Here is a 12,254-nt window from a genome sequence, read left to right on the forward strand (position 1 = left end):
TGCCTTTTCTGATTGCATGGTTTAGAGTCTGGGCTACTGTACATGATTGAGAATGTAATATTAATACTATCCTTTTCCTCACCAACCAAGACAAGTTATTCTGCAGAAGAAGAGCCATAATAGGGGTGGGTGGTCAGCCAGTATATATTTTATATATTTAGACCCCAGCTCTAAAATCTTAATCCATATAGAAGAACAATATGACCATCTCCTAAAACCTGATTTGAATCAAACACCTGCAGAGAAAAGAAGTCAAGATTCACCAGATACGTGGATATCCGTTTTGGGAAAAACACAAGATAACTGTTCTGTGACTTGATCTTATGAATCTTTCCTCAGAAGCAATTCCCAGTGTGTTCAAAGCAGCTTATTCCTCTAAGGTATAGATAGGTTGTAAAGCTTACGACTGAGATGTGGCAATTATATTTGCTTGTGCAAACTCTTTAGCCTCTAAATACATTGTGGCAGATTTGCTTAGAAATATTCATGGTCTGTGTGATTTTTGTAGCAATTTCTATTAAAATCTGGTACCTCTGGTAATTTACATGTTTCAGGGTAACAGGTATGAAAGGAACACATACAAAAAGGAACAGAAAACAGATTAGCTTATAATGAACCACTTGCTGCATTGCAGAGCATATGTTAGCATAGCGGGACTTCTGAGAGTACAAATCTAGGATTAGGAATATATATATTCAGGAGTATAACCTGGGTGGGAGTAATGGATGGTCACAGAATGATTGCTACAATTTGCATGTCTATTTACTGTGATTGTGTATAATATGCATATTGTATATTGTGTATAGCATACATAATTGGTTATCAAACCTACTTCATTATTATATCAAGTGGCAAAATATTGCAAGTATTGACTTTCAGATAAACATTCCAGATTAATGACATCTTTCTTAGTTCTTACACAAAACATTAAAGCTCCAGACTTGAAAGAATAGCTTTGAAGGACAATCCTATACAGTTTCCACTGCTGGACAGAACAGTCCATTCTCATTAATTTTGTCAGTGCAGGAAAGAAATGGAAGCAATTTTGAGGCATTCACATGGGGAGGCAGCATAAGTGAATATCTACAAAGCCAAGCTTCAAGGTCAGAAATACACAAAACAATGAAGTACATACATTAAAAAAGCATTATGCTACCCGATAACTAAAAGAACCAAGTGCAGATGTGACAATTCAGACATTGACTAGAATATGTAGCGGGAACATTGGTTTATGAAGTAATGGCCAGAAGAGTCTAAGGGCTAATGCATAATGAATTCAAGCAACACCGTGTTGAGAAGAGCAGGCTAAGCAGTGGGGGTGACACGGGCAAAGGACAGTGGCAGCTTGCCATGTGCAAGACAGGATATATAAATGTCTTGTTCTGTGATTGGGTTTTGGTATTCTGCAGGGTGTTTAAATTTTATGAGCACTTAGCTGCCTAATTAAAAAGGCTCATGGAGCAGACCAAACTGAGAGTGCATATTGTAAGCATGCCTGAGAGGGAAGACATAAATGTGACTACTAATGGCTTCTATGAGATCAGTTATAGTATTCTACAATATGGTGCAATATGCTACCATATTCCAATATTCTGGTCTCATATGGAATTCTTAAAGCTCATTAGAGGAAGAAGTTAATGGTAGACATAATAAACTTATCTCCTGTTGCAGTATGGAATTCTATACATGCAAGGAAGGATACACGGTAACTTAATTTCTTAGGTTCTGCGGAACTGAAGTATAACACAATAACACCACCATATATTGGCCCCAGACTTAGCACATTCCTATCTTTGCATTGGAGCACTCCAGATCAGAATGCTCTGACCTTCTCAGAGTATGGCCAGATTCCTGCCAGCAGGCCAGAAGCAGGAAAATGCATTTGACATACCTCTTCTATGGATTTTTAAAGCCATGTCTCTTCCATCATGAGCAACAGAGAGAAATAATTTAGAGCAGTTCCAGAGATGGTCTAAACATCCACCTGTGCAAATGAGGGCTGACAAGGCTTGAATTTTTCAGATCCAGCACCATCCCGTGCCCCACCCACACCACACCCGATCTTCCCCCTTTCCTCTCTTCATTGTTGAAGTTCTTATGTCAGTGAGGTGATGGGTAAAGATCTTTCCACAGAGAAGGGGATCCAAGATAGGATCTCCTCCTCAAAGGAGTTCTGCCTGTGATCTCGGAAGAACATTTCTAATCTATCCTATGGCTGCTGGGGTACTGCCCATTAGTCACACTTATAACAGGCCAACTGAAAACAGTGAGATATTCTTGTAACTAGCCTAAGTTCCAGTGATTTCCATGAGTCTACTCTAAACCAGCTATATCCAGATCTTACTGCATACATTTCCCTACATCAAACCATCCTTTTTTCTGAATACAAATGACAAGGAGTTCACTGAGGGCCAAATTAGATGTGATGCACTTCCATGCCTTTATTCCATTTTACTCTAGTCACCTTTCTCCCACCCCTGTATTACTGTTCAGATGAGGAGAAAAGCGCTCTGGGACAAAAGCTAATATAGCTAGGCAAATGGTAGCTCACTTACTTTAAAACCAAAGGGACTGAATAAGATCCACCAAGCTTCCTTTTTCCTATGTAATTGTGCAGCCCTGTGTTTAAGCACATGGCATTGCCATCATCACATCCATTCTGCCTTTAAACCCAGAGAACTACTCCAGAATTCTAGTAAACACAGTAGTTTACTATATATACCTGGCAGCAAATAATCCTGTGTTATGAGAAAATGTCTGTGTACATCTTCTAGAACTACCTTTTCTTCTCAGCCATCCAAAGGATATTCCCTGAAAGCTAAGGGAAGAATAATGGATTTAGTAAAGCTTTCCCCATGAGCTGAATAATGTGCCACAAACTGTATTTCCCTTTAGGATTATATGGCAATGGTCTGATTTATGAGTCTTCTTAATGACTCTGCAGTGCTATTTGGAAGTAAAAACCGAAAAGCTTGTGTTAAATATTTGGAAATGGCTCCAGTCGCTATTGCCAGTCAAAGAACTCACACCAGTACAGTGCTCACAGGTTTCATAGATAGCCAGAACTCCCAGTTTGGCAAGCTAAGACCCACAAACCTAAAAGTCAGCTTCATGCTTCTCCTAGCTCCATATCACTGCAGCTTTGTGGGTAATGATGCTGTTTTCAAGTGCTCAGAATGCTCTTAGATATAACTACTGTGCTTATGTTTAATTTCATTACCTCTCTCTTAGGACTGACTAAGATTTAATACTTGAGAGCACTCTCTCAAGCTAAAAGGAAGGCAGATCAATCTTGTGTACCGTTTGACTACATTTTGCAGATCTGCCTCAAGCTCATGCTCCTAAACAATAATATTGAAATTGTATGCCCAGCCTTTCATGCAAACTTTTGGAAAGGGGAAAACGTATCAAAAGTAGAGAAAAGATGGATTAACTTGAGATGAACACAATACTGAAATATAGAGGCGGATCATATCCATTTTTTCCTGTAACAGTACTGTGGGTTCTGATTACATCATTGCCCAAGGACAGATGAATAAAAAATTAACAGGATCGTGTTGTGTTGCCCCAAGTGGAGAGAACAGGAGTGCAAGTGTTCCTAGGATTTTGATTTACTTTAAAATGGAGTCACTGGATACTTTTTTTGTATTATGTGGTTTATACATGTATACAGATTGAGCATGGTTGGAAATTCACAGTATTAACACTCCAACAGGGCAGCTGCTCTACACATAGCTGTTAATCACTGTACCTACCTCTGATTTCATCAAAATTGAGATCCAGGTTCTACACAAAGAGCTTTTCTGCTATATAACCTCTAGGTGGGCTTGTGCTATAGCAGAATATTGTCATTATGCTAGAAGGAAAATACCTTTCCTTATGCTTCTGAAAACCACCCCTCACTTTCCCTATTCTGAAATAAAGAGAAAGTGCTTATTAAGCACAGAAGCAGAACTGGATGATCATAACACTGTCTCAAGTTCCTGTAAACAGCCATGAGTAAGAAATAGGGATAATGCAATACATGTCTTCTGTAGAAAAGCTATTTGCTCTGTAGTTTTCCAAGAAAGCTCTTGCATCCAAATAATGCGCCCTAATGTTCAGCTCCCTGTTTCCAGCAGCAAGTTGCGCTTTACATAGACTGCATTAGCACACTCTGTATGCAAGAGAGGAATAGGTGGGGGAGCAGCCATCACTTCAGATATTTCCAGGCCAGTAAGAGTCATTGGCCTAACACGGTTTAAATCTGTCAGGCTTAACTTGTTCAAACAATTTTGGCCTCCTTTTAATCCTGAAGCTTTTTCATTCAGAGTCGCTATGTTGTAAGGGAGCCTTCGAAGGTCACCTTGACCAGACCTGCTTCTCATTGCAGCTAAAGTGGTCTAAAGTCCACCACAGGCAGTTGGCAAGCATTAGATAGAAATTAGGGGCCTGCAAAAGATCTGAGCACACAAAAGCCGCCTTTTGATTAACCTGGGAAGTTAAAGGTTGGAAAAACACACACTATCACATCTGTTTCACATCAGTATGTTTATTTTGGCAAAAGGTAGATAAAAACAGACTGTATCCAGTGGTGCCTATAGGTTCTATGCAAGTTAATATAACTTGAATTTCATTCATTTTATTGGGTTTACTCTAAGCAAAATTAATGTTGCACAAGAAAAGTGTTCCAAGTTGGAATAGAGAATTTTCACCTACCCTGCATACCCACTTACCCCTTCTACACCCAAAAGTAATGCTTTCTGACAATTGAGGAGCCCCTCAGCACAGAATACAGAGGGCTAAGTTTAGAGGTGATTGGTTGAAACATTGTTCAACTTGAGCAAACATAGGAGCAGAGCAAGTCAGAAGGGGCTTCTTGGGGCATTTAGTCTGGCCCCTCTCTCCAGCCAGCTCTGTTAGTGACATGCCTACCATGCCTAACAGAAGCACTTGGGTAATACTGAAATAACTCTGTAAAGTTGGCAGCATCACTCTAGTGTATAAATAAATAGCATAAAATATCAACATTTTATCTGAATCTACTTGTTTATTTTCTCAACATGTTGGCCTCTCAGTCATTGTAAGAATCAAGTGGAACTTGTCAATCTAAACAAGTCAAACACTTGATGAACACAATAACACTACTTGTCAGATAATCTCAAACTTTTAGAGCAAGCATTGGCTGAGGAATAAATGCAACATATGTCTTCTAATGGGTTTTGTTCCGCTGGATTGCCAGCACTTAGCAAAATACAAAAATCAGGCACACTGACACTTTGAAACCTTACAATGTGTTTTTCAACAGGTGTCTGTTCTTACAAGATAAAAGCAATATGTTCTTCTATGATAAGTTGGTAGCAGTTGCATCCAATATAAGCAGTTGCCTATAGCAAGCTTTTATAATAATAAGCAAAGTGCCCAGCTTCTTGATGTTCAGCACTCCGAGTCCTAACAATTATTCTATTACCTATTTCATCTGAACATTAGGATTCAGGTTTTCTGACCACATAAATGATGCACATGATTATTAACATTAACAATACAATCTTCTCCATCACATAAATGCAGCAATTTAATTTCCTAAGTGTGCAAGTAAAATGGAATTATGCAATCTACCATAATGTCCTATTGTATTCAAATGATGGTATGCCAGTAAATGCTTGCCATTCATTTTAAATTCCAGCAGTGGATCTTCATGTTTGGTGACTGGTGGGGGGAAGATGACAATGCATTCCTATTGCTTTTCACCTGAAGGGCTTATATGTATCCACTCAAACTGAGTGAAGGCAAAACATTTGATGTTATAGCAGATACCATCTGTGTATTTCAGTAAGACTACAGGCTACAAAGCAACACAAAACCAGACCCTGAGCTTAAAAGCTGCCACTTTTAAAATAAAACTCATTTTTTTACCCTCTGAGTGCTCATAAACAAGTTTTATGGTGCCTTCAACTAGAGTCTATTGTATATTTCTGGTGAATTACAAGAGGCTTGGGTTTAAACTTCTTTCCTAAGCTATCCTACAGAAGCGGAAAATGCTGATTTAAGAAAACAAAAACACTAAAGGCCTCCCAAACTTCTTAAAATCATTTTTCTTATGGAATTCTGGTCTTCCATTCTTAAAAAGATATAGAAATATACAACACACATGTACAATACCTTGGAACCATTAAATACTAAAAAATACCTATTATGCTTAATTACTTACCTGCCACATCACATACAAATCTGGATTTATTAATTTTAAATAAAATATTTCCTTTTTTAATTTGCTATTTCAGATTTTGGAATCAAAACTCCATGATATTCTGCACTTTCAGTTCTTTCTTTGCCACTTATTCTATCCAAAATCTGGTCTTCAGTTCATTAATATAATATTGTTAAATGATATACTATGTAACATGCAAACAGTTAAAAGCAAATTCCTCCTTTGCACTTTTCTGAAGAAACTGGTTTTCAAGGCTTGCCATAATTAAACAGTCATTCAAGTAAAATAATGAACAAGTCCAATTTGTAAGCACAAGACAAGGTCACACAGATAGCAAAAATCTTCAGAATATACATTTCTCTCTTTTCCTAGATTCCTCAAAAACACTTTTGCTTCCAACCCTTGAAATCCTTTACCCACATGGAAAGAAAACCTTAGTACATGTAAGTTTTCATGTATGCTCTTTCCTAGTTATTTTCATTTCCTCACTCTGTTAAAATAGTTAGAACTGATCTTTCTAACATTTGGCTAAAGCACCATGGGAAAATCATGCTAGAAGTGGGTTGGCCCAGCTCATATTTCTTTCTTGCTCTGCCACCATCCTCTCTTTCTCCTTGTTCAATAGATGATCATTAAAGGAGCAGATCACAATTGCCAGAAGCTTGAACTGATGACTTGCAGAGAACTGTTAGGAGCAGAAGAAGTTCTCTTATTCCAAATCAGACAATCCATCTATCTAGCCCAGCATTCTCAACACTGACTAGCAATAGTTCTGTGGGTTTCAGGCAGGGTTCTTTCCTAGTTAAACTCCTAAAGAAATGGATTAACCAGGAACCTGCTGCATGCAAAGCATATACCACAAAGCTACATTCCCTCCCCTGATTTTGAAATCAGACAGAGGGTACAAATTTCATCTAATTTAGCTCTTTTAAAAACCTTTTTAGTATTTTAAAAGGTCTACATCAACACTTTTAGCCTCACATTTTCAAGAATAGTTTTACCAACCATATTGAAGCCTCACACCTTCACCATTTGTGTTTTTGTGTGGTTGGTTTAGGGTTGTCTTTCTCCAAGTTACAACTTAAATATAAAAGAGCTGCCTTCCTTAAAAGATGACCACTAGTGAATATTTTTCAAGAGGTGACAGGTCCTTTTATGTTATGCTCCCCAAAAGCTAGTTCAGATTTTTCAGAAGTTCACTGTGAGGACACTAGTCTTCTTACTTACAGGCAAGAAATCAAGGAGAAGTCAAGAAGCAGAAGGTAAAATAGGCAATTTGTGTATGCATACCGGATGCCTTGTCAGATGATGTAATGTTGTGCTAGAAGCATGTGTCTAATCTAGCTGGTTCATATTAATAGGCATTAAGGGTGCAATCCTATGCATGCTTAGACAGAAAGAATCTTACAACTCTTGAACATCCCCAGCCAGCATTACTTGTTGGGAAAGGCTAAGACTTGTAGGACTCTTTTTGGTCATAAAGTAAGGATGAAAATGATCCTGGCATTAAATAGTAATCAAAATATAGAATACCTTAGGTACATACTAACAGGCAGCTTATTAGGAAAACATTCCATAGAATAGGTGCTTTTCAGTACTGTTGTCACAGGCAGCACTCCATCTAGAAGTACCTGTTGCTTCACCCAATAAAAGCAAGTCCTTGGGATATACACTTCCATAACTAAACACACGCTGGCCTGGTTTTCTCAACGGGGCAGGAAGAGGGTGATTTGAGGGTGAGGAATCTGTGTCTGACTCCCCTGTCATGGTCAGACCACTTCCTCGTGAGGTTTGAGCTCGATGGCGGCCTTTCCCTCTGTAAGGGTGCAGACCCTATTGTGTTGGTCCGCCCTTGGAACTGGATGGATCTCTTGGATGAGACTGACTATCTGGACCCATTTCAGTCCGGCTTCAGACCCGGGTATGGTACTGAATCTGCCTTGGTCGCCCTGTATGATGACCTGTACAGGAAGAGAGACAGGGGGAGTGCGTCCCTGCTGGTCCTCCTGGACCTCTCAGCGGCTTTTGATACCATCGACCATGGTATCCTTCTGGATAGGCTAAGGGGGCTGGGAGCAGGAGGCACTGCTTGGCAGTGGTTCCACTCCTACCTCGACGGCCAAGTCCAGAAGGTGGTGCTGGGGGACTTTGGCTCTGCAGCATGGCAGCTATGCCGTGGAGTACCGCAGGGGTCCATTCTGTCCCCCTTGCTATTTAACATTTACATGAAACTGCTAGGAGAGGTCATCCGGAGGTGTGGGCTGTGGAATCATCAGTATGCTGATGACACCCAGCTCTACCTCTCATTTTCAACCGATCCAGGTGAGGCAGTGGCTGTACTGAACCGGTGCCTGGCCGAGGTAATGGGCTGGATGAGGGCCAATAAACTGAAGCTCAATCCAGACAAGACAGAGGTCCTGTTGGTGGATGGTCCAAGCTCCTGGGAAGGTGACTTGGATCTTGTCCTGAATGGGGTTGCACTCCCTCTAAAGGACAGGGTCCACAGCTTGGGAGTGCTGCTCGACCCGGAGCTGTCTTTGGAAGCTCAAGTGACAGTGGTGGTGAGGAGCGCTTTCCATCAGCTGCGTCCCTACCTGGAGGACGACTGCCTAGCGACAGTGATGCCTGCATTGGTTACTTCCCGGCTGGATTTCTGTAACGCGCTTTACATGGGGCTGCCCTTGAAGACAGTCCGGATACTTCAGATGGTGCAAAATAGAGCAGACAGGTTGCTGACGGGGACTGGGCATTATTCTCATATAACCCAGTCCTCTACCAGCTTCACTGGCTTCCCATCTAAGTCCGGGTTCAATTCAAGGTGTTGGTAATCACCTATAAAGCCCTTAACGGCTTGGGACCTGGATACCTAAAGGAATGCCTGCTTCCGTATTTGCCCTCCCATCCCTTGAGATCAGCAGCAGAGGCCCTCCTCCGGGAGCCCTCCGTGAGAGACATCAAGAAGCAAAGTACCCGGAGAAGGGCTTTCTCTGAGGTGGTGCCCCATCTGTGGAATGTGCTCCCCAGAGAGGTCTGCCTGTCGCCATCGTTATTTGTTATTTGGCGCCAGGCTAAGACTTTTATTCAAACAATATTTTAACAATGTTTAATATTTATAGGTTTTAATTGTGCAGCCGGGGTGTTTCCAGGTTTTAACTGTATTTGTTACTATATTTGTGTGAGCCGTCCCGAGGCTATATAGCAAGGGGACAGCATACAAAAACTTTAAATAAACAAACATAGTTCCACCCACAGAATTAGTATGAAAAATTTGCAAGTTTTACCTTTTCCAGGTTTCAAAGCCCTGTGGAAGGCATCTTGTCCAGCACTGCCACAGTCTTAGACTGGGCACTACTTATTAGAGTTCAGCAAGAAATTGATAAAAATGTTTGTTTCCTGTAGTTAGCTTTCATTGCAGTGACTGCATGAAGCAAATTTGCTTATAATTATGGCTAGACAGGTTTATTTTGCAATATTCATTGAGTAATAAGTCAGCCTTTGCCTTTCAGAATGTGAAACAGTTTATTGGGGGCCATGAAATCACAGAGCATGGAAACACAAAAATGGTGTTGCATCTTATTTTGCTTAGAGGTTTTGTGTAAAGATTATGAAATATGAATTGATGTGGATTCTACAACTATTCTGTACTGTCTGCAAGATACAAAATAATAGTTGTGAGGCAACTACTACTGCTCCATTCAAGTCTGACATCAACCAATGGGCAAGAGCATGGGCTGGAAGTAGTACTGATCTTGGAAGCTGAACTTGGTCTGGTAAACTCCAGAGGAATTTGTGCCTAACAGGCAGGAAAAAAGCAGCTTCCAGTAGGCAAGCAGGTCTGTCAACAGTAGTCATAAGGATGATGGCAGTCACCCTCTCCAAACCTTGTCTCTAGAACAGAGCTGCCCTGAATTCAGTTTCTGTATGGAGGGGAGCCAATCTTTTTGGACCAGGGTGCATATTTGCCTAGAAAGGGGGTGTCAAAGCAGGTGTGACCAACAGAAAACAGGGAAGCAACTAATCTGAAGCAGCCTGCCAGCTTCAGTTCTAAAGAATATCTCTGAGCTCTATACATGTTCTAGAGGTATTCAGAGGAAATGAGGCTGACACTGGGTGTGGGCTCTGGCTTTGTTCTGAAGTGATTCTAGCTGTCAGTGAGAGAACATATTTTTGAAAGTGGGAGGGGTATGGCAGGGCATCTCACTGGGTCCCAAGAAAGGTGTCTGAGGCACATTTGTGCCTGCCCTTTCCTATAGAAAATGAGGAGGATCTGTGGCTCTCTCTACTTCCTTGCCTTGCAAATCCCTTCAGCCTCCACATCTAGAAAAATGGCATGGAAATCTCTATAGATGTTATACTTTTAGCCCACAGGAGCTGTGGTAACATACAAGCTCACAATTTTACCACAGTAGTGCCCTCTCATTCAGAGAGAAGGGTGCTAAATGAGCTGGTTTCAGTAGTAAATGGAATAAAATTAACCATGCAAGTGTCATGTCTACAAAAACACCCTTTGTCTTCTCAGTTTGTGCTTGCCAAACAGGGATATTCACCATTTCATTCTCTCATTTACCAAGTACCTTTAGCTGCAGTGATCACTAAGGAAAAGAAAATAGAACATATGTTGCTCACGAGATTTACTTAAGTTAATGGTGCAATTGATCATTAGTGTGGCTAATTGTAATGGGCCCCTTCTGATAAATTATTTGTTCAAAGGACTCCAGCTGCTTCAGCTTGGCATGAGTTAGTCAGGTATAACATGTATGGTTTTATTACCTTCTGTTTTAGGAAATGATTTTTTTTATTGGCCCTGAAAAATATTTAAGCCACTTTGCATGGACTAATATTGCAGGTAGCTGGGTAGCTTTGTTTGGGTGGTAGCTACTATACCAACATCCCAATCCTATATATATGTCTAAGATTTTCATTTAGTTCAATGGTGCTACATGATTGTAGCCTAAGGAATAATTTCTGTGAAAACATTTATCATTACCAGGTTTGACCTGAGTCTTTGATTTAAATCTTATGTCTGTGTTTTGAACTACTATCCCCATGGTTTAAATGTAAAGTGCAACTTTACTGTCAATTTTATCTTGGACCAAGATCAATACTTGTATTAATACCATGTATCAGGCTTTTATGTGTGTACATTTCATAACAATGTTATCCTTACTGAGGTTAGAGACAGAGGGCAATTTGTTTCTTTCAGAGAGTTGTCTTCTGTAAACAGACTGTAAACTTCTGTAAACAAACAAAGCAATCACTGCTTGAAGATTGCATAATCATACCATTTTACTTGCTGGAAAACAGGTGTTTAATCACAGAAGATAGCTAACTACAGAAATATGTGTACCTGACAAAATATTATTTCTCACTTCCATTTGTTTTATTTTTACATAGGTTTGCTACATTAATAGTGTATTTTGCTTTTTTCCCCTAACAGTGTTCCCATTGTGTCTGTAAACCACCCTGAAAAACTGGACAGAAAAGTTAGGAAATAAATTAGATAAAGACTGGCGAATATTTTTGTCTATTACCAATCCAATATAGGATGAGGGTGGGAAAAAGTCCCAGTTTAAATTAAGGGGTTTCTAGCTGTGAACAAGACTTGATGGGCCAGTTTACCCAATGACCACAACACACTTAAAGCCATGGGGAATTGCAGCACGATTTTGTATCATCTTCCCCAGCAGTGGCCTCAGTATGTATAGTGAGGTCTCCAGCAAAACTTGTCACAGAAATTCTAATACCAATCCCAAGATCAGAAAAGGAGACTGTTGAGCCAATGGGCAATACATTAACAGAATCCTTATTCTGTCTAAAACCACCACCTTCAGATACACACAGTCAAAACTAGAAGACTACAGGATAGTGCAGCAGGATAGGGGGATATTATCATGATAGATTGTGACCCTGACTCCTTCCATATCCATGCTACAACATGGAGAACCCAACAAAACTGAGTGAGGTTTATTTTTATTTATTTTTTATTTATTTTATAAGAACATTTCTATGCCGCCTCTTGCCGAAGCCTCGGGGCGGCTTACAACACAATAAAATACAATAAAAT

This window comes from Varanus komodoensis, unplaced genomic scaffold (genome assembly GCF_004798865.1).
Source record: "Varanus komodoensis strain SLA01 unplaced genomic scaffold, ASM479886v1 scaffold14_1, whole genome shotgun sequence".
Classification (NCBI taxonomy): domain Eukaryota; kingdom Metazoa; phylum Chordata; class Lepidosauria; order Squamata; family Varanidae; genus Varanus; species Varanus komodoensis.